Below are 23,669 nucleotides of genomic sequence, written 5' to 3'. Positions count from 1 at the left end.
ATCCATAACTGTTTTGTGTGACTTTGCAGATAGTAATGTTTTGCTTCAAGGTTTGTTTCCAGGTAACACCAACATATCTCTAACAAACATACATAAAGAGACATTTCTTTCCATCACCCTTAATTTATCTGACTTGTATTGAATTGACTTCATTTTTCTTTCAGGGAGTTTCCCATGCACTTACCTGTATTTGCAGGTGTGATTTTATGTTATTTCTGCTTATTATTTTCCTTATTTACTATTTTTTCTATTATAAGGATTATAATTATGAAAATTTTAAAAATATTCTCACTTTAAAATGGAGATAATATTTCTGTACCTATCCATAAAATTGTAATGAAAATTATTTAAATAATCTGTCTTAAATTTTTAGTGCCATATATAGTAAAGTATAATTGATTACACAATAGTTGCTGATATTGTCATTTTTACTTTTTGCTCTGTATTTCACCTTAATTTTTGATTAAACAAGTACATCAGGAAATTCATTTCCTACCTTTTTCAAGTTTCCATGACTTTGTTAGTGTTATTTTGTTCTGCCTGATTTTATTTTACTCATTCTCTACATTTCCAAATCTTTCACTTTACATTGGTTTCCTGTGGCTCCTGAACAAGTTACCACAGGGATGCTTAAAATAATAGAAATGTATTTTTCAATGTTCTGGTGTCTGGAAATCTGAGGTCAGTACCAGTGGACCAAAATCAGGTTGTCTGCAGGGTCTCACTCTGTCCTGGGACTCTAAGGGGGACTCCATTCCTTGCCTCTTCCATCTTCTGGTGGTTGCTGGCTTCCTTAGCTTATGGCCTTAACACTCCAATATTCAAGGCATCTTTACAAAACTGTCTTGTCTGTGTGTGTGTGCATGTGTGTGTGCTTGTATGAAATCAGCTTATTTCTCTCTCTTACATGAACATTTGTGATGGGATTTTGGCCCACCCACACAATCCAGAATGTCCTCCTCAATTATAAAGACTTAGCTCAAGCATGTCTGCAAAGAACATTCCTCTATATAGGGTAGCATTTACAGGTTTCAGTTATTAAGATATCTGATATTTCTGTGTATGTTGGGGGCTGCTATTTCAAATTAATGTATCCATCTTTTTAAAATCAAATTATAATTTGCATTCCCTATATTCCTACACTATTAAATTTGTGTTTATTTTCTCACTCCTGCAGTATATCATTTGGTATTGGTTATTGTCTACATTTTTGTTAAAGACGCTTACTTAAATGCAACATTGATCCTTGTTGCTATAATGAACTGGGAAGAGCACTTGTCTTGATATTAAACAACTGTGGCCAGGTTCTGACTCTGATCAGAGATTTTGATCACGATACTTAAATTCTAAAACCTCAGTTTTCTGAAATATTAACTGGGGATAAACTAACAGCCTGAGTGAGTTACTCGAGGGTTTAGATATAATAACAAATATGCAAGGAACTGTTTAAGGAATATACTATAATTAACTTTTCTTATAAAGAAATTTTGAGGTCATGGTTCATGTATTAACCATTTAGAAATATGCTACTAACCCTGTCACAAATAGCTACTCATTATCTCAATTGAATAAATGAATACATACTAGGTGAAAGAAGGGAGTTATGTTGCTCTTATAATGAAAATATGGCACTGCTTTTATTTTCAGTTATTTTAAATAAGGTGAGATTTCCTTATTATTTGAGACCTGACATTTATGATGAAGGAAAGACAAATCCTTTGCCTTTGCTTCTCCAACTAGAGAATGGTTCCTTAGCTTTGGCACTCCTGACATTTTGGACTAGACAATTCATTGCTGTGGGGATCTATCCTGTGCATGTAGGGTGTTGAGCAGCATCCTTGGGCACTATCCACTAACTTCCAGTATCACCCCTAACCTGCCACCACATTTGTGACAAGAAAAATTATCTCCAGACATTGACAAATGTCCACTGGGGAAAAAAATGGCCCATGTTGGGACCCAATGAACTGGAGAGTATCAATATACTATGCACTATTCTCAGAGAACTTAAAATATTGAACTACTCTTTATGAGAAGTCTTTTCAGCCACTCAAGCCCCAGCATTTCACCAGGTTACTATTTAATCTTTTCTCCAGAACCTACAATGCCCCATTTCCTTGGCATTCTAGGGCCTCATGTTACTGAGGAAAAGTATCTGCCTTTCCATCCTACTGAGAAATGGCTGCAATGACTCAAAAGTCTCATCATTATGCTGATAGCAAAATGACCATCCACTTGTACAGATTGAGCCTTTAGATACAGCTTCACAAAGAGCTTTAAATGTCAGGTTACTTCATGGGTAAGTTTCCCAGTTTCTTTGGAAAAATCAAACCTACTTACTGTTCCTCAAACATGTTTGAAAAACAATGAGATAAAATGTTTCTTCCTCCATTTCCTTAAGCATTTTTATATATGATATATTCTGATCACCTCCTTACTTACAAGCTAGAAGGGATGATATGCATTCCCATTCTTTTACTAACAGCATCTCAGATTTCCATGGTGACCCTACCTCTCCTATTCTTGGTGGGTTTCTTCTTTGCACCCACTTGGTTTTGGGAATTATTCAAGGCCAGTTAATGAGAGACACAGTGACTGATATCTGTGCAGACATTAGGGAGCTAGTGAGTCAACTGTAAGCTGATTTCATTTCTGTTGAGGCCAATCCTGTGGGCAAACCAAGACCAAATTTTTTGTTGTTCTCTTTGCCAAGAAGAAGATAGAGCCTGCCTGAAATTAAGTCCTCAAAGATGAAAACATAACAGAGAACTGAAGAAAGACAGATACCTGAGAGCATTTTGTTTTCAACACTTGGATCTTCTCTTGGCTGATCTACATTCACAGTTTTTAAGTTATACCAGCAATAAATCCCTTCCTTTTATTAAGTCATGCAAAAAAGGTGATTTGGGCACAAAAAGAAGACAAATAAACCTATTTACACATATCCTATTTATCAATAGAATAATGCCTAACACACTTTAAGCATAATTCAAGGCCATTTTAGTCTAAAAAATGTATATCTCCAATCAATATATATTCATTAGGAAACCTTCTCTTTTTTAAATTAAATTTATTGAGATATATTCATATAACATACAATCATCCAAAGTGTACAATCAATTGTTCATAGTACCATTATATAGTTTTGCATTCATCACCACAAAAAAAATTGAATATTTTCATTACCTGCCAAAAATATAAAAATAAGAATAAAAGTTAAGGTAAAAAATAACACCCAACACATCATATCACCCCTCATCCTTTTCTATTATTTATTTACTTTTTGATACCATTTTTCTACTCAACTGTCCATATATTGGGCAAAAGGAGTGTGAGCCACAGGTTTTCACAATCACATGGTCAGACCGCGTAAGCTATATAGTTATATGATTGTCTTCAAGAATCAAGGATACTGAATTGCAGTTCAACAGTTTCAGGTATTTTCTTCTAGCTATTCCAATATACTAAAAACTAAAGAGGGATATCCATATAACATGTAATAACTTCCTACATGTCCTCTTGACTCTATTTGAAATATCTCAGTAACTGAAACTCTATTTTGTTTCATTTCTCTTCCCCATATTTGTCAAGAAGGCTTCCTCAATCCCACAATGCCAGTTCAAGGCTCATTCCCAGAAGTCAGGTCCCACATTGCCAGGAATATTTACAGCCTTGGAAATCAGGTACAATGTAGGGGAGAGGGCAGTGAGTTTACCTGCAGAGTTGGCTTAGAGAGGCCACATCTGAGAACAAAAGAGGTTCTCTGGGGTTGCCTCTTAGGCTCAACTATAAGTAGGTTTCACTTCTCTGCAATAACAAGATTCATAAGGGCAATCTGCAAGATCTATAGCTCAGCCTTTTAACTTGGTAGTCCCCGATGCTTGTGAGAATATCAGTATTTCCCCAAGTGGGGAAGTTAAACGTTTCTACATTTCTTCCCCATCCCTCAAGGGGGTTTTGCAAGTACATTTTTGTTCTCTGCTCAAATTACTTTGGGATGTATCAAGGCTTCATACTAAACTGTATAAACCAACTAGATCTCACTCCCTATTCACAGTTCCACGTAATTATGGTGTTTGAATAAACTGACCATAAAGTTAAATTAAATTGTGTGCTACAGAAAATATAGATTTTGCACTGAATAAACATCTTTTCCTTTAGTCTCACACAGAAATTGCAGTTTTAAAACATCATTTACCCACTAGTCTGATTTACCTGAGTCCTTACTGTGCTGGTTTGGATGTACTGTGTCCCCAAAATGCCATATTCTTTGATGCGAACTTGTGGGGGGAGATGTATTAGTGTTGATTAGGTTGGAATACTTTGATTGTTTCCTTGGAGATGTGACTCAAATCAACTGTGGGGGCAAATTTTGATTGTATAATTTCCATGGAGGTGTTACCCCACCCTTTCAGGGTGGGTCTTAACTGAATCACTGAAGCCCTATACAAGTTTTCACATACAGAAGTAGGTTTTGTAGCCAAGAGAGACACTTTGAAGAAAGCACAGGAGCTGAGAGAGGAGCTGGAACACAACCCTGGATCAGCAGACACCAGCCACATGACTTCCCAGCTAACAGAAGTTTTCTGGATGTCATTGGCTTTCCTTCAGTGAAGGTAAACTTGTGTTGATGCCTTCATCTGGAAATTTTCATGACCTTCAGACAGTAAATTTGCAACCAAATAAACTCACTTTATAAAAATCAAGCCATATTTGGTATTTTATGTAATGGCAGCATTAGCAAACTGAAACACTAATCAAGTCCATTTCCTTCATATTTCTAATTGAAGTCTGGAATCTTTTTCAGTGTCTTTAACATTTGCTGTATGGGGTAATTCTGACATTCATAGCTGCAGAACTCTGGCTCTGAGTTTCAGATGTCAAACATATACCCCAAATTCCAGGGACTGATCAAGTTATACACAAAGAGCTCAGCAACTCAGAATTTAGAAATAGCCACTACAACTCAGGAATAAATGTAACTGCTATAAGAGCTTTACCCTCTAGGAAACTACCATAAACATTCTCCTGAAAAACTATGCTCTACTGAAAACCTATGCTCTCAGTTTCAATTCTCAGAGTTTGCACATTATAGTTAGCACATTAGTGAGTTTGCACATTACTGAGGTATTATAATGTTTGTCTTTTAATTTATGGTTTATTTTCCTCAACATATTGTCCCTAAGGTCCATTTACCTAGTTGCATATCTCACAACTTCTTTCCATCTTGTAGCTGCTCAGTATTCTATTATATGCTTATATCACAGTTCACCACTGCATTAATCAATGTACTCTTAAGCTACCTCCATCCATTGTGAATTGTGAATAGTGCCACCATAAACACCAGTGTGCAAATGTCCATTCATGTCCCTTTTCTCAGTTCTTCCAAGTATATGCTCAGTAACAGTGTTGCAGGTACATATGCCAACCCCATACTTAGCTTCTTGTAGAACCACCACACTGCTTTCCAGATGGGGTGCACCATTGTACTTCCCCGCCATAAGTGATTAGGTACATAACTCTCTCCCTATTTTATCCATCACTTGTATCCCTCTGTTTAGTTTCCAGTTTCATTCTCATACCATACATTACCTCCTAAGTAAAAAATCAATGGTACCCAGTTTTATCACATAGTTATGCATTTGCCACCACAATCTATATGAGGACATTTCCATTTCTTCACCAAAGGAAGAAGAGGAGAAAAAAAGAAAAAGAAAAAAGGTGAATAAAAAATAAAAGCAAAATTAAAATTAAAATTAAATAAAATACAATATAAAGGTCAGAAAATAACACCAATGCCAAGAATCTCATAACCTTCCCTTATGTCTCCCTCTTATGGACCTTTAGCTTTGACATACTGTCTTTGTTACAATTAATGGAAGCATGTTACTGTTAACTATAGACTGTAGTTTGTATTGGTTGTATTTTTCCCCAATTCTACTACACTTTAACACATTGCAAGGCTGATATTCATTTGTTCTCTCTCATGTAAAAATGTTCTTATATTTGTAGACTTAATCACAATCATTGACCACTGTGAATTTCACTAATACAGTCCCAGTATTTGTCTTCTATATTTCCTTCTGGTGTCCCCTAGCCTTCCTCTTTCAGTCATACTCTTATTCATCTTTGTTCAGTGTACTTACAATATTGTGCTACCATCACACAGTATTCTGCTATAAACTTCTGGATCCATACAATCAATCCTGTTGAACATTCTATACTCCTTCAGCATTAAATGCCCAATCTACTCTCTCTCTTTATCTCCTGATATTTTCATTTCTACACTCTTCTCCAAACCTCTCTTTCCTGTCTTTTCATATCTGTCCATAGCACTCCCTTTAGTATTTCTTGTAGAGGAGGCCTCCTGTTCAACTCTCTCAGTGTCCTTTTATCTGTAAATATTTTAAACTCTCTCTAATTTTGGAAGGAGAGCTTTGTAGTATAAAGGATTCTTAGATGACAGCTTTTCTCTTTCAGTATCTTGAATATATCATGCAACTGCCTTCTTGCCATCATAGTTTCTGCTGAGAGATCTGCCCTTAGTCTTATAGGGCTTCCCTTGTATGTGATGGATTGTTTTTCTCTTGCTGCTTTCAGAATTCTCAGTCTTTGACATTTGAAAATCTGATTAGTAAGTGTCTTGGAGTATGTCTATTTGGATCAATTCTGTTTAGGTTATGCTGTGCTTCTTGGAACTGTGTTTTATGTCTTTTATAAGAATTGGGAAATTTTCATTGATTATTTACTCTAGTGTCCCTTCTGACCCTTTTCCTTTCTCTTTTCCTTCTGTGACACCCATAACATGTATATTCATGTGCTTCATCTTGTCTTTTAGGTCTCTGAGACCCTGTTCATATTTTTCCATTCTTTTCCCTATCTGTTATTTTGTGTGTAGGATTTCAGATGTCCTGTCCTCTAGTTCATTAATCCTTTCTTCTGCCTCTCCAAGTCTGCTATTGAATGCCTCCATTGGGTTTTTCATCTCTTCTATTGTGCCTTTAATTCTCATAAGTACTGTCATTTGTTTTTCAAGCTTTTGAGTTCTTCTATATGAATACCAAGTGTCTTCTTTATATCCTTCATCTCTTTTGTCATATTTTTTTCAACTCATTGACTTCATTTAGATTTGTTTGGACATCTTTATTTGTTTCTACTCCTGAATCCCAGTTGAGGTGTTAGATTGTTATTTTGACTGGACCATATCTTCATCTTTCCTGGTGTGACTCATGATATATTGCTTTCTTGGCATCTGATTTTCTTCATTATTTTATTCTGAAGGTCATTTTATCTCTTTTGTCTAGGGTTTTCTTGTTTGTATTTAATCACTATCTTTTCTTTGTTTCTTTCACTGGCCAATTGTCATGTTCATTCTGGCACTACCCCCAAGTATTCTCCCAAAAATCAGGCACCCACAGTGGCCTGCCACAGGAATGAGAGGTAGACACAGGGAGCTCCAGCAAGTTCACTCTGTGTGGCAATACAAATCTTCTGGCTTCCAGTGATTTTCTGTTTTTCACTGGTCAGCAAGACCTGGGTTTGTTTTAGAGTCTAGCTTTAATAATTGGGTCTTTGGTATTTCTTATCAAAAACAGGACTGGGTTCTTGTAAAAGGCATGTAGACCAGCTATTGTGGTCCTAAGAAAGGGAGTGGAGCATCTTTTTAAATGTGTTTCAATTCCCTTGCACTTTCCAGACTATTCAGCAGATGGTGCTGTTTGGTACCTTAATTGTCCTCAGAAGCTGCATTGACTCCAAGAACAGGCTGCATCTGCACAAATAAGCTGAAACTGCAGAATTCCTATGCTCTCACTTTGCCAGCCAAAATGTGGTTTGATATGGGGCCCCACTTGCAGCAGAAGACTCCCTCAGCTGACTCAGTACTCCAGCCATCCCCAAGACAATGCCACTGACTGCTGCTTCTCACAAAGTTGGGGGAAGAGCTTTCAGACCCAAGGCTGGAAATAGCATATGTCCACATTTTCTCAGTCTCTTTGTCCTTCATTGATGTAGGACTTGAAGTATCCTCCCTGTTCCTGGGTCTTCAAATGGTGAGGATATGTGCCACTGCTGTGAAAGATTTTATATTCTGTGTCTCTGGTGGGTGGTGTCCTGTTTGATGATTCTGTGCCTTTCCCAAACTGAGACCAAGTGAGGGGTGGGGAGAGGACCAACTAGTATGGGATGGAAGATTCCTACCTGATGCTTCTTCTCTTTCTTCAATTCAGCATTTGCAGTGTCCTTCTCCTGTCTGTATCCTCCTTCCAGAGTTTCAAACAATTGAAAATTGTCCTTTTTCCATTGAATGTCTTGAGAGAAGTTTTCTGTAGCTATTTACATCAACACATTCCTGTATCTCAGTTGAAGTCTAAGTTTGTTCCTTTGACTGGACCATATCTTCATTTTTTTCTAATGTGACATAATTTTTTGTTGTCTTGGCAGCTGGTTTCCTCAATTACCACAGTCAGACTTTCCCAGACCAGATGGACCCACATCTCAGGAGAAAAGTATAATCAGTTGCATGTTTCCTTGGGGATGATACCCAGTAAATTGTCAGACTTTCCTGTGAGGCCTCTAGACTCTACTTTTCCTGTCCAGTGCAGCAGGTGGTGCTTGTCATCCTACAGCTCCCCTCAGTGTAAAGTCCAAGAAATCATTGCTCAATGCAAGATCCTGAAGAGGTTTCCCTATGTTTTCTTCTAGGAATTTTAATGTACTGGTTAATGTATTGTGGTATTTGATCAATTTTGGGTTAATTTTTGAATATGGGATGAACAGTAACATTATACTCAGTTTCCATTAATTATAACAAAGGTAATATACCAAATCAAAATTTCTATAAGAGTGAGATGTAAGGGAGGGGCATGGGATTATCAACATTTGTAGTGTTGTCTGACTTTTTATTTTTTTTTAATTTTATTTTTATCTTTTGTTGCTTTTAGTCGTCATTTTAATTTTTTTTTATTGTTACTTTTTTGCCTCTTCTTCTTTCTTTGTTGAAGAAATGGAAATGTCCCTATACAGGTAGTGGTGGTGACTGCATAACTGTGATTATATAGGAAACCATTGATTGTTTATTTAGGAGGGAATGTATGGTGTGTAAATAAAACTGTGTAAAAATAAACAGATGGATACAAGTGCTAGATAAAATCTTGAGAAAGGAATGCACTTAATCATCACTGGTGGGGAAGTAGAATTTTGCAGCTCATCTGGTAGGCAGTGGGGTGTTTCCACAGGTAACTAAGCATGGAGTTGCCATATGGTCCTGCAATTTGGTTATTGGGTATATTCTTGGAAGAACTGAAAAGAGGGACATGAATGAAAATTTGCACAGTGGGGTTTATGGCATCACTATTCAAAATTTGCAGTGGATGGTGGAGACCTGAGGACATATTGATGGATGAACTGAATGGTGAACTGTAGTGTATACATACAATGGAATGTTGAGCTGCTACAAGAAGGAGTGAAGTTGTAAGGTTAACAGACATTAAGGAGAGTATACTGGATGAAATGAACCAGAAATGAAGAGGAAAACAATATAATGTTTCACTAATATGTACAAAATATACTGTGCAAACTCTGATAAATGAGTCTGAGAGCAGAGGTTATTAGGGGAAGGTTTACTATAAACATTGTTAATTGGAAGCTCTTACAGCAGTTACATCTATTCCTCAGTTGTAATGGTTATTTCTAAATTCGGAGATGACAGTCCCTGGAACTTTGGGTACCTGTGTGAAACCTGAGACTCAGAGAAAGAATCTGGCAGATATGAATGTCAGCATTACCCCAGATAGCAAATATTAAGGAGTCTGAAAAAAAGAGATCAAACTTCAATCAGAGATATGAATGAAATGGAATTGGTAAGGACCAAGTTAAATCAAACTAAAGGGTAAAGGATCATACTGATGGTGTTTTTAAAACTTCAACTTCTGTGTCAGACCAATGGATGAGATGTTCATTTGATGCAAAATCTATAGTTTTTATAGCACATTACATAATTTTATGCGTATGTTCAATTTATTCAAACATCATTGCATGGAACATTGAATAAGGAGTGAAATCATGTCAGTTTGTACAGGTTAGTGTGAAGCCCCAATATATTACAGAGTAATTTGGGCAGATAATTAAAAACATATTTGCAAAGCCCTCTTTAGTGACTGTGGGAAAATGGAAATACTAAATTTCCCAACCTGGGGAATTAATGATATTTTCCCAAGCATTGGAAGCTACCAATTTAGAAGGCTGAGCCCTTGAACTTGGGGCTTGCCCAAATGAAGTTTGTTACTTAAAAGGAGAGTCTAAGCCTCCTCAAAATTTGTCTGGGTCACCTGTTTTGTTTCTCTGATGTGGCCTCTCTCTCTAAGCCAACTCCACAGATAAACTCAGTGCTTCCCCCCATATTGGGCATGACCCCCAGGGGTACAAATTTCCCAGGCAATCTGGGACATGGCTCACAGGGATGTGCTTGGCTCTGGCATTGTGGAATTGAGGAAGCATTCTTGGACCAAAAGGGGGAAGAGAAATGAAACAGAATAAAATTTCAGTGGCTGAGAGATCTCAAATTGAGTTGAGAGGTCATTCTGGAGGTTATTCTTCTACATTATATAGATGTCCCTTTTTAGTTTTTAATGTATAGGAATAGCTAGAAGGAAATACCTGAAATTGCTGAACTACAATCCAGTAGCCTTTATTCTTGAGATGGTTGTATAGACAAATGGCTTACACTATTTGACTGTGTGATTGTGAAATACTTGTGGCTCCTATTCCTGTTGCACAGTGCATAAACAGATGAATAGAAAAATGAGGACAAAAAGTAAATGAGTAATAGGGAAGAATTAGGGGTATGGGATGCATTGGGTGTTCTTTTTTTACTTAAAATTTTATTATTATTGTATGTGGTAACAAAAATGTTCACAAATTGAGAGTGGTGATGAATGCACAACTATGTAATGGCATTGTGAAGGACTGTCCACCATGGATGATTGTATGATATGTGAATATATCTCAATAATATTGAATTTAAAGTTCACAATTATGGTTAGAGACATAAACATCCTCTGTCAGTAATTGAATGATTCCATAGGAAGAATATCAGTAAGGTTATAGTTGAACTGGACAATGCCATTAAGCATTTCCAATTGACATTTATAGAATACTTCATTCAGCAACAGCAGAATACACATTCTCTCAAAGTCACATGGAACATCCACCAAGATATACCACATCATGGGCAATAAAATACATGCAAGCAAACAAAATAATATAAAGCATATCAAGTACACTTTAAAATTACAATGGCATCAAACTAGAAATCAGTTACAAAAAGACAGGTATAAAACCCCCCAAATTTGACATTTAAACACACTTTTAAATAATACATGGGTCAAAGAAGAATTCCCAAGAAAAAATTAAAAACATTTTGAACCAAATGAAAAGAAAGTACAACTTACCTGAATTTGTGGGATGCAGCAAAAACAGTGTTTAGAGGGAAATTTATAGATATAAGTAAATGTATTAAAAAAGAAGAAAGATTTAAAATTAATAATCTAAGCTTCCACCTTAGGAAACTAAAAAAAGACAGCAAATTACATCAAATAAGAAGAACAAAAAAAGATTAAAAGCAAAAATCAATGAAATTGGAAACAAGAAAACAAAAGAAAAATGCAAGCCATTTCTTTGAAAAGACAAATATGATTGACAATACTGTAGTCAATCTAATCAAGAGGGAAAAAGTGAAGACATAAATTACTAATATTGGAAATGGAAGAGGGAACATCACTACAGATCCCATGGACATTAATAGGACATAAAGGAATACGATGAACAACTCCATGCCTACAAATTTGTTACCTTAAATTAAATTCACAATCTACACACATTTACACAAAGAGATCATCTGAATTGGTCTACATCTTGTAAAGAAATTGAGTCAACAATTAATAATCTTCCAAAAGAGAAAGCACAAGGCCAAAATGATTTGACTAGTGATTTCTTCCAAACATTTAAGGAAGAAATTACATCAATTCTCCTTAATCTCTCTGAAGCAGAGTGAACACTTCCTAACTCATTTTATGGGATCAGCATTGCCCTAATATTAAAACCAGGCAAAGGCATTAAAATGAAGGAAAATGACAGACCAAAATCTGTGAGAAATATTGATGCAAAAATCCTCAAGAAAATATTAGCAAATTGAATCCAACAATGTATACAATGAATTATACATCATGACAAGGTTGGATTTATTATAGGTATGAAAGACTGGTTAAACTTTTCAAAATCATTAATGCAGTCTCTCATATCAACAGTTTAGAGGAAAAATAGAATGATGAAAAATAAAGCATTCCACAGAATTGAATGCCCTTTCATGATTAAAAAAAAAATCTCTGCAGACCAGGAATAGAAGGAACTTCCTCAACTTGATAAAGAATATATACAAAAATACTACAGTCAACATCATACTTGTCATAGCCCAAGCAGGCTTTTGCACCTGAAGGACTAAAGAAGGCACTGGACTGATTCTGAGGCATCAGTTTTATTTGGGACTTACATGGTAGGAAGTCAGTCAAGCTGCTCTGAATGACGGCAGGAGCTGCTCTGAATGGCAGCCAGTTCAGAGCTCAGTGTAAAGGTAATCCACACTTTGGGGGGAGCTGACCAAGCTAGTGATAGTGACATTCCAATGGGTGTGAAGTCATATGTGTGGGAATGGGAGACTTGTGGAAGAGGGAAGGAATGATTGTATTCAACATGAAAGAAGGGAGGGTTATACATTATCTTGTAGATAATAGAATCTCATGGGTTTCTGGAAGGAGGTAAACTACAGACTGTATTTAGTGCAGGAAAACTGGTTTTACAAGGAGGGTAGGATAAACTTTAACTGACCTAGGTCACATAAGCTGCTGTTTGCACAGTCTTCAAGGTTCTTAGGAAAGGCCCTGGACCTGGGGCTCCTACAACACTTATTAGTGTAAATCTAGATGATTTGCCCCTAAGATTCAGAAAAAGACAAGGGTGTCTACTTTCACCACTCCTATTCAAAATCATGCTGGAAATCATGGCTAATGCAATAAGAAAAAAAATAAAAGAAATAAAAGGTACATAGTTTGGGGAGGAGTAAATAAAATTATCTTTTTCACAGCTGATAGAATTGCCTATGTCAAAAAACCCAAATAATTGATGAAAAGTTCCTGGAACTAATAAGTGATTATAACAGGGTAATAGAATACAAAGTTAATATGCAAAAGTAAATTATTTTTCTATACACCAGAAATGAACAATTGGCTTTTGAAATGCAAATACAACACCATTTACTTTAATACAAAAAATTATACTTAGAAATATAACAAAATATGTACAAGAGCTATATGAACAATCTGTAAAGTTCTGATGAAAGAAATAAAAGAATATCTAAATAAATGGAGTGTTATTCCATGAACATGGATAGGAAGAACCAATATTGTTAAGATATCAGTTCTATTCACTTGATACATGATTCAATGCAACCTAAATCAACATCTCAGCAAGATATTATGTGGATACTGAAAAATTGATTCTAAGGTTTATATGAAAAGGCAAAACACCCAGAATAGCCACAAAAATACTGAGGAATAAAAATTTGGAGGACTTAACACTACTCAACATCAAGACCTACTATAAAGCTACATTGATCAAAGGCAGCAAAGCGCTTGTGAAAAAATAGACAAATAGATCAATGGAACAGAAGATAGAACACAGAAACAGACAACACATATATAGTCAACTGGTCTTTGACAAAGGACAAAAGTTATTTCAATGCAAAAAGGATAGTCTTTTCTACCATGATGCTGAAAGAAATGGTCATCCACATGCCAAAAAAAGGCATCTAAACACAGACTTTACATCTTTCACAAAACTCAACTCAAATGCATTGCTATCAGTAAAAGGCAAAATTGTTAACATTCTAGAGGATAACATGGGAGAAAACCTAGGTAAACTTCAGTTTGTCAATGACTTTTAGAAACTCTACCAAAAATATGATCCAGGAAAGAAATAATTAAATAGAATTTCATTAAATGGTAAAATTTCTGCTTGTGAAGGACAATGTTAAGAGAATGAAAAGAAAAACCACAGACTTGGGGAAAATATGTACCAAACATTTATCTGACAAAGAACTTCAATACAAAATATATGAAGAACTCTAAAAATGCAATAAAAAGAAAATAAACAACCCATTCACAAAATGGAATAAAAGGGATCTGAACAGAGACTTCACCAAAGAAGTCACACAGATGAAAAATAAACACATAAAAATATGCTCAACATCTCATTAGGCAATTGCAAATTAGAACAATAATGAGATGATACTACATACGTATCAGAATGACTAAAATCCCAAATACTATCACTACAAAATGCTGGTATGGGTGTGAGAACAACAGGGAATCTTTCATTGCTGGTATGAATGCAAAATGGTACCACCACTTTGAAGACAGTCTGGAAGTTTCTTACAAAGCTAAAGATAACATCACATAATCCAGCAATCATACTTCTAGGTATTTGACCAAATGAGTTGAAAACTTAGGGCCAAACAAAACCTGCACACAAATCTTTATAGCAGCTTCATTCATATTTGATAAAAATTGGAAGAAACCAAGATAGACCTTAAATAGGGGAGTGGGAAAACAAACTGTGGCACATCTACACAATAGGTTATTTTTATCAATAAAAAGAAATGAGTGATAAAACCACAGAAAGAAATGGGAGAGTCTTAAATGCATATTGGCAAGAAAAAGAAACCAGTATGAAAAAGCCAAATACTATATGACTCCAACTATATGGCATTCTGGAAAAGGTCAAACTGTAAAGACATTAAGAAGATTTGTGGGGCCATGGGTTTGTGGTAGTTGATGGAGGGGGAATGAATGGGTGGAGAATGGGGCATTTTCAGGGAACTGAAATTATTTTGTATGATACCACCAAGGTTGAAAATTGACAGTATGTATTTGCCAAAATCCATTGAACAGTACAATATTTAGTGTGAACTAAATGTATAGATTGTAATTACTAGTAATATGTCAATATTGGTTCATCAATTGCAACAAATGTACCAGATTATTTCAAGTTGTTAATAATAAGGTAAGCTATTTGTGTGTCTGGGTATATGGAAACTCTTCATGCTTTCTGTGCAATTTTTCTATAATCCTAAAACTTCTCTAAAATAAAATTTATTAGTAAAAAGTAAGATACAGCTAAACAGTTATTAGAATGGACAATTTTTTAAAAAATGATAAACACAAATAATAACATGACAAAACAAAATGCAGTACAACCAGAATTCTAAAATATTGGTGGTGTGAATTCTACATTATACACCCCATTTAGATTACAGTTTGGTAATGTACTGTAAAGTTACACAAACACTTACCATAAGACCCACACTTCCAAATTCTAGGTATTACCAAAGTGAAATGTAAACATTTGTGCACACAAGAATTTTATGGAGAATTATATAGGCCCTGCATTCTTCATCACCTAAACTGGTAGCAAACAGATTCTCCCTCAGCTGGGGAGTGGACAAATGAACTGTAATACATGTGCATGAATACACATGTGACTTATGTTCTGCCTTCAAAAGTCTGACTCAATTTCTAAGTTTGAATAAACTTATAAATATATGTTGTTTTAGTTTGCTAATGCTGTCTTTTCACAAACACAGGAAATGGATTGGCTTTTATAAAGGAGGTTTATTTGATTATAAAGTTACAGTCTTAAGGCTATAAGGTGTCCAAGGTAAGTCATCAACAATTGGTACCTTCACTGGAGGATGGCCAATGGTGTCTGGAACACCTCGGTTAGCTGAGAAGGCATGTGGCTGGCATCTACTCCAAAGTTCTGGTTTCAAAATGGTTTTCTCCCAGGGTGTTCCTCTCTAGGCTGCATTTCCTCAAAAATGTCACTCTTAGTTGGTCTTGGGGTATTTGTCCTCTCTTAGCTCCTCTGGAGCAAAAGTCTGCTTTCAAAGACCATCTCTAAAATGTCTCTGTAAGTTGCAGCTCCTCTCTCAGCTTCTGTGCATTCTTCAAAGTGTCTCTCTTGGCTGTAGCAAGCTCCTTCTGTCTGAGCTTATATATACTCTAGTAAACTAATCAAGGCCCATGCTGAATGGGCGAGGCCACATCTCCATGGAAATTATCAAGTGAAAGGTCTCACCCACAGTTGAGTGATCACATCTCCACAGAAACATCCAATCAAAAGTCTCCAACCCAATCAACACCAATATGTTTCTTGCCCACACAAGACTGCATCAAATATAATGGTGTTTTGGGGGACATAATACATCCAAACCAGCACAACCATCACAGTTGTCATCTCACTTCCAATTTTGACTACATATATATAATTTGCCATAGAGGTCTTCTTGCCATGATCTGTTACATAAGTCCTCAGTTTATCAGTAAATTTTATAGATACTCTCTTTGCTTAGTCATCATGCTACTCTCCTACAATAGAAGTAGAATATGTGACCAATGACTAGGAAATAGAAGAAGCAGGATCATTAAGTAAAATATATCAATACTAATATCACCAAATGAGCCAAGATACAAGTTCAGGGACACACTTTGACTTAAAGGCAATGTATATGAGATCAAAAGAGGTAAAAAGCCTAGCCATGAGTTCAAGATGCCTTCATTGAAAAATTAAAAACTAAAGAGGGGTGGCAGAAGTGGGAGGTGTGGATCCACCTGGAAGCACCTTGGTATAGCTGTAGAGCTGTAGAGCTTCCTGAGGCTGTGGCCACCCTTGCAAATTCCATGCAGCCATGCCTCTCCTACTGGCCAGCAATGCCCAACCCCACATGGAAGATAGCAAGTTGTGCTAGAACAACCATATAAATAAATAATACCTGTAGGCTCAATGCAACATGGACATTTACAGTGATGACAGATAAATGCAGACACTTGGGAATCAAATACTAGGCTAAACACTTGTAAAAAGTAACAGAGACTGTTACAGGCAACTGCTGTACTCGAGGCTCAGCATTCTCAAGCAGTTCAAGTTCCTGAAAGCTTAGGAAGACACCAGAGAAAAAAAACTAAAAAAACCCCATTATATTTGTGGAAAAGCTTCAGAAGAAGTTTGATATACAGTTTCCATATCCACAGAGAGTTGTTCAGTTGCCTGAGATTGCATAGGACCAATATGCCAATAGCCTTGGGAACATTGAATGAGAATTCAAAAACCATAAAAGACGTACTTGAAGAGCTAAACTAGTTTTTGATAAAGGTTTACCTACTAGACAAAAAGTTCTTTAGATCCTAAGTAAGATGAGGAGTCCTTTTCATACTCTATGTTGCCTTTGAGTGATCGTCTAGAAGGCTCAAACTTCATCCTCAGATGGCAAGAGGACACATGTGTGATGATACCAAACCTGAAAGTTCAAAAAGTTGTGGACTGTAGAAGAACAGAAAAAGCTCAAACAGCTACTCCTCAAATACACTCCTGAAGAAGAATATCAACACTGGCAGAAGATAGCAGATGAAATGGGCAATAGGACACCAAAATAGGTGGCCAGCTGAGTGCAGAAGTATTTCATAAAGCTGACTAAAGTTGGCATTTCAGTCCTAGGCAGAACACCAAACTTATATATGTAATCCAGAAAGTCTTCAACGATCAGACAACAGCATCCCCTTAATAAGCATCTCCTTAAATTAAACCTTCCACTTTCATAACATCCCATGAACCTCCAGTGTATATGGATGAAGATAATGAGTGAATCTGTTTTCATAGCCAACATGATATGGCTGTCAGAAGGCATCAGATGAAGAAAGCATTCCTATCATGTATAAGAATTTACCTGAATGTAAAGAATTATTACAGTTTAAAAAGTTAAAGAAGCAGAAATGTCAGCAGAAGCAAGCTGAAAGTGGCTTTGTGCAACACATGAGCTTCAAGAGTGTAACTCTGTGATAGAACCTATCCAGGGCATTCAGTGGCACTTCCAGGATTGTTCTCCAGATATATCTTTGGATTTTTGTGATTCTTGCTCAGACTGCCTACAGGAAACATATATTCACAAGGAAGATCACCAATTAGAACCTATTTATAGGTCAGAGACATTCTAAGACAGAGATTACTGTGTGTCCCAGGGCACCAGTTATAATTACCTTGACCTAAACTACTTTCCAGCAAAGAGATTACATGAAAGAGACCATCATTTATTAGTCTTCTTCAACACACAGTGATGGTATCATTGTTACATATGTGCACAGTTTGGAAAGACTCTCTGCTTTCTCTGAAATGACACTCACAGCATAACAGCTTCCTGAGTGTTCTTGTCAAATACAGCTCTGCACCTTTGTAGCTCTAGATCACTGTTCAGGGGCTGAACATTCCTGGTAAGCAAAGAGTTTCCCCTGCTGAATTTTTCACTTTTAAGGTGATGATCTTAAATATGTGAGATGGAACACACTTTAAAGAGAGAATAGATTCCAAAGGTTTCAGAGAACTCAGTCATAAATATAATAAAGAGAAGACAAAATATTTATGTATAAATAGTTAAGTAGCTTTCATTTTGTTGTGAGAATAGTTTTCAGCACAGAAACTGACTTCTTTAGACAAAGTTTTGACCAATAATGTTGTTTGCTTCTAAGATATGCACTCTAAAATAGCTCACTCTCCCAGTGGTAGCCATTGATGGCCTTTAGTAAATCAGAGCTGCTTAACCATATTGGTGTCTAAGGTTTTTTAACCACAATGAACTGTCCTTATTACCAACAGTGAAGCACTACAGGAGACAACTGTGGTATTGTTTCCTTAACCAGTTCATGGTGTGTAAATGCTATAAAAGTGGCTCTCAGATATATTTTTTAAATGTAGTGCTACATAAGATGATTATGTGATGTGTACAAACAATGGTGAAAAGAGCCAGTGGTAGTAACTGTGTAGTCTCTAAGTCACAACACTAATTCTGTTAAAATACACAGCCTTCTGCCTCTGTATTTGGAGTTGTCAGTGCAACTCATCAAAAGAAAACTGCCTAATATAAAAATCATATATATGGTAATAATTTCCCTCTTTTGTTGCCTGCACAAGATCCATAAAAGATCACATTTTTATTACTATTTAAATAAGTGATAAAATTTTATCTGTACAGTGAGCAAGAGTTCACATACATTGTTTTATACTTCTGGATTTTATTGTGCATCATTTAAAATATTTTGTATGTTTCTTCTTAACTATATATATGATATGTTCTTGAATAATGTTCATTTGTCAGGAGAACTGTGAGAAATAAACTGTGGATGCTCTCTTTATTAAAACAAACAAACAAAATTAAAGACAGCCTCATGCACAACAATATTCCAAGTTATATTTGTTTTGGTCCACACATTTTCACTCATGGGGATTATCACCAACTGCACTTGAAGTTGAAGAGACATTCTGTTTCTCCTTTCCACTATAGGTTGGTGAAAGCATTTCTTTTCTTTTGTAAATAGTGAAAGGGAGAGTGGAAAGGAGAAACAGAATGTCTCCTCAACTTCAAGTGCATTTTCTGGCAGATTAATTTTAGGAATATATTTTGTGATAGTTGAGAATATGAAAACTGCTCTATTTGAAAGTATTTTTGTTCATGTATACCTTAAAAAGACTGGATATGTACAGGGTACACAGATCTAGGCTTGAACACTGTGGCCTAGGTTGACATGACAAAGAAGAGCACACCTACAGCAGATACTTGAGGTGCTGCCATTTAATGGCTCCAGCATTGAAGATTCATTAGGGAAAATGCAGCCCAGCCCTGGCCCCAGGTCTTTTCTCTTCAGCATGCAGTCATATGGGTGGGAAAACCAGAAAACAGCATGATGGTTGAGTTTGATTTTAGACAAGTTACACATGCCTATGCCTCAGTCATCTCTTTTATTGGTGGGCATGAAAACATAACTGATCTCTTGTACAGTTATTGTGATGATAAAATTACCTAAAATTTGTGTAATATTTTGTATCAGTGCCTTTTTTAAGAAAATCAATGAGTGAATGCTTATCTAATATTTAGAACAGGTTCTGGCACATAAAAAGCACTCAGTAGGTTTAAGCTCCTAAAATAGTTTTTTGACCAGGAGACTCATTTCCTTTCTGGTGTTTGAAGGAATTCTGGTGTGACTTTAGACATTATGGTTTGCAGAAAGATAGAATATTTCATAACACTATGAGAAAGGGAAATTTCATAAGAAACATTCATGCAATTTCAAAATGATAATAGGAGCTGTGGCTCATATATACAACACTGGGATGTAGAATTCCACAATGCACCAAGAAATTTGGAGGAGATATTTGGTTTCAAATAGCTTTTCCTCAAGTTAGGATACTTTAAAAATTCATCATGATATTCCAGAGAGGTTAATTATTATTTGTTTCTTATATCATCAATAGACATTTTTATTTTTAACTTTTTTACTTTTAGTATTCCATAGAGACTAATAATTGGGGTACTTAAGATGCATTTCCCAGGAGCTTCAATTACAGCATAAAATCTCTCACTCTAATGTATGCACAATGCTGAGCTCTTCAGGAAGTGTTTGTCCATTAGGTTTGTTAGCTAGAACCAGACGCAGGTTACTTGAAAATGGAAATGTATGTATACTCTGAGCAAAAAAAAAAAAAAGGAAAACATTTTTAAAAATATGCAAATTCAGATCTCCTCTAATTAGAGAATCTTTTAACAGGACCCATATATCTGTGCAATTATGGCTTGGAATACTCCTGACTTTGGAACAATTTCTTCTGTAACACGTATTGGATAACATCTATTACTATGTGTAAAAATATAGACTAAACAAAATGGTAGATTTTCTTTTTATTTCCCCTTTCCTCCTTTTTATGCACCAATATTCCCTATGGAATCTAGTAAAGATGACCATGGAGATGCTCCTTAAATGTCACCCTCATTGTGATGGCTGAATTAATGTGCTTAGGACCTGCTCATGGGCACGTGTGAACTATCTCTGTTCAACAAAGGAAATGCATTCCTTTGAAGTTTCTATTGGGTTTAACAAAATCCAGTTTCTTCATATCAGCCTACAAATCCACATTAGTTTTCTTTTTTAGCTCTGGGGCAGTTAATTTTTTTTGTTCAGATTGAGAAAACCATGATGGCAGGACCACATGTTTTCCACTTCTTTAAATTTAGTCCAGCGTATGGGTATATTTTAAGTCTAGGTATGTTTCTAGTCAAGGCTGTCTTCACTTTATTTCATGGAACATCTGTCTATGAAGTCAGGTTTTTACCCTTTCAGTAGTCTAGGGGAGAGGATAAAGAGTAAAATTACTCAATTTTACTTAAAAAGTCTGGATGGCAGCTTCCACTAAAAACAGAATACACAGCATTCCCCCATCCTTTTCTTTGACATAATTTAGGAAAGTTTTCACTGTTTCCTTTTATGCGGATAAAATATATATCAGTATGTATTGCAGCCAATGTAAATTGACAGCAAGTGATATCTCTTTCTCTATTCAGGCGTCTACACATAAATCTGCATCAACATCTACATCTGCATCTATATATCATGTCTGCTATTAGGTATCCTGTTTTTAATTAGCCATCTTCAAAGCAATTTCAAATAGCATAATTTTCCATCATGGATATGATAAACCACAGTTTAATAAATCCTATATTTTTGTCTTTAATGTTTTCCTTCTGTTAATATAGTAAATAATGCTACAATGAAACATTGAACACTTTGATTATAATTTTATCCGTATAACTAATCATTTTCCTATATTAGACTATCATCATGTCTCCTCAAAAATATTATTTAGCTTTCATTGTTTCATGGGTCAAGGCTTTGAATATATGTTGCCTAAATACTTTCCAGTTTGGTTTCTACAAGAGCCTCCATCTTTCTGAATCATTATTAGCCTTGACCAATATAATTAGTAAAATAACTATTTGTTAAGGACAAATGATTGTCTTTCAGTGTAATTTAACTATATTTTTCATTTTGCATCATACTAAGTGCAAAGTCACCTCAACTCTGTAAATCTCAAAATAGATGTCACACTCCCTAAAAATGAAATTTTAGAAAATTTCTACTGAGATAAATTCATATTACTGATAGACTGAAATAAAAATTATGTATTATAAAGTATCACAAAAGATGTAGCCCTGATTTGGACAGAGCTTATTAAGTTGTTCAGGGAAGAGAAATTAATTTACTTGGGGTCATTTATCTGGTCTCTGAGTGTATTTTAAAAATCCATCAAACAACCTAATTTGATAGATCATGTCAAGTTATTGTGGTATGTAAGGATTCAGTATCATTCAAGATGTCTTCTGATTCTCAAATTATATTTGTTCAGTGTCCTCTGCTGAGGTATTTGTCATTTTGATTTATTAGACAAATATGTTTTTCTTACAACTTTTAAAACATTGTTTGATATCAGTGCTCTATTTCTCTGTAATAAAAGAAAAAACTACTATTTATACTTCTTGTGAGACAAAAATTTCATTTCTTTTCCCAAACATGCAATACAGTGCAACTGGAGAAAAGAAACTGCAGCACTGTGTCAGAGTTCATCCTCCTGCGATTATCAGACCTCCCTGAGCTGAGCAGCTTCCTCTTCCTCATGTTCCTTCTCATTTATGGAGTCACAGTGATTGGCAACCTGGGCATGATCACAGTGATCCAGGTCAGTTCTCAGCTTCACACCCCCATGTACTTTTTCCTTAACTGCTTGTCCTTTGTGGATTTCTGCTATTTCACCATCAATTTGTCTAAGATGCTGGCCAATAACAAAAGCAAAAACAAAGACATTTACTTCCTGGGTTGCATGGTATAATTCTATTTATTTTGTACTTATGCAATTATTGAGGTCATCCTGCTGGCTCTGATGGCCTATGATTGCTTTGTGGCCATCTGTTACCCACTGCTGTACATGGTTATCATGTCCTTGAAGATCTGTTTGGGACTGGTATCTCCCTGTTATCTCTGTGGAGCAGTGTGTTCTCTGATTCACATTTGCTTAGCTCTTGAAATCACATCCTATAGATCAAATATGATTAACTACTTCCTCTGCGATTTACCCCCTCTCTTATCTCTTGCTTGCTCTGATGTGTCTATTAATGAAGTGCTATTGTTTTTTGTGGCCACTTCCAATGAGATCATCACCATCATGATCATCTTCACCTCCTATTTGTTTATTCTCATCACCATCCTGAGGATGCACTCTGCAGAGGGAAGGTGCCAAGCCTTTTCCACCTGTGCCTTCCATTTCACAGCTATCATTGTCTTTCATGGAACAATACTTTTCTTTTATTACAGGCCCAGTACTGACTATAATCTGGAAAGTAATAAAGTGGCCATGGTGTTCTATACCATAGTGATTCCCATGCTGAACCCCCTGATGTATAGCCTCAGGAACAAGGATGTGAAGGCAGCTCTCATGAAATTTGTGGAATTCAAATTGCTTTCTGCAGGGTTAATTTCTTAGCTGGTGTTCTAGTTTGCTAATGCTGCAGAATGCAAAACACCAGAGATGGATAGGCTTTTATAAAATGGGGGTTTATTTCGCTACACGGTTACAGTCTTAAGGCCACAAAACGTCCAAATTAACACCTCAGCAATCGGGTACCTTCACCGGAGGATGGCCAATGGTGTCTGGAAAACCTCTGCTAGCTGGGAAGGCAGCTGGCA

The 23,669-nt window shown here is 36.0% G+C and overlaps 2 pseudogenes; both read left to right on the top strand.

The window, feature by feature from the left end:
• Positions 1-16,567: 16,567 nt before the first annotated feature.
• LOC119533068 lies at positions 16,568-18,221 on the top strand (annotated as a pseudogene).
• A 2,502-nt stretch (positions 18,222-20,723) lies between these two features.
• On the top strand, positions 20,724-23,466 carry LOC119533067 (annotated as a pseudogene).
• Positions 23,467-23,669: the final 203 nt, after the last annotated feature.

The sequence above is a fragment of the Choloepus didactylus genome, chromosome 4, assembly GCF_015220235.1.
Source record: "Choloepus didactylus isolate mChoDid1 chromosome 4, mChoDid1.pri, whole genome shotgun sequence".
NCBI classification, from domain to species: domain Eukaryota; kingdom Metazoa; phylum Chordata; class Mammalia; order Pilosa; family Megalonychidae; genus Choloepus; species Choloepus didactylus.
This window is presented reverse-complemented; position numbering and strand designations above follow the sequence as displayed.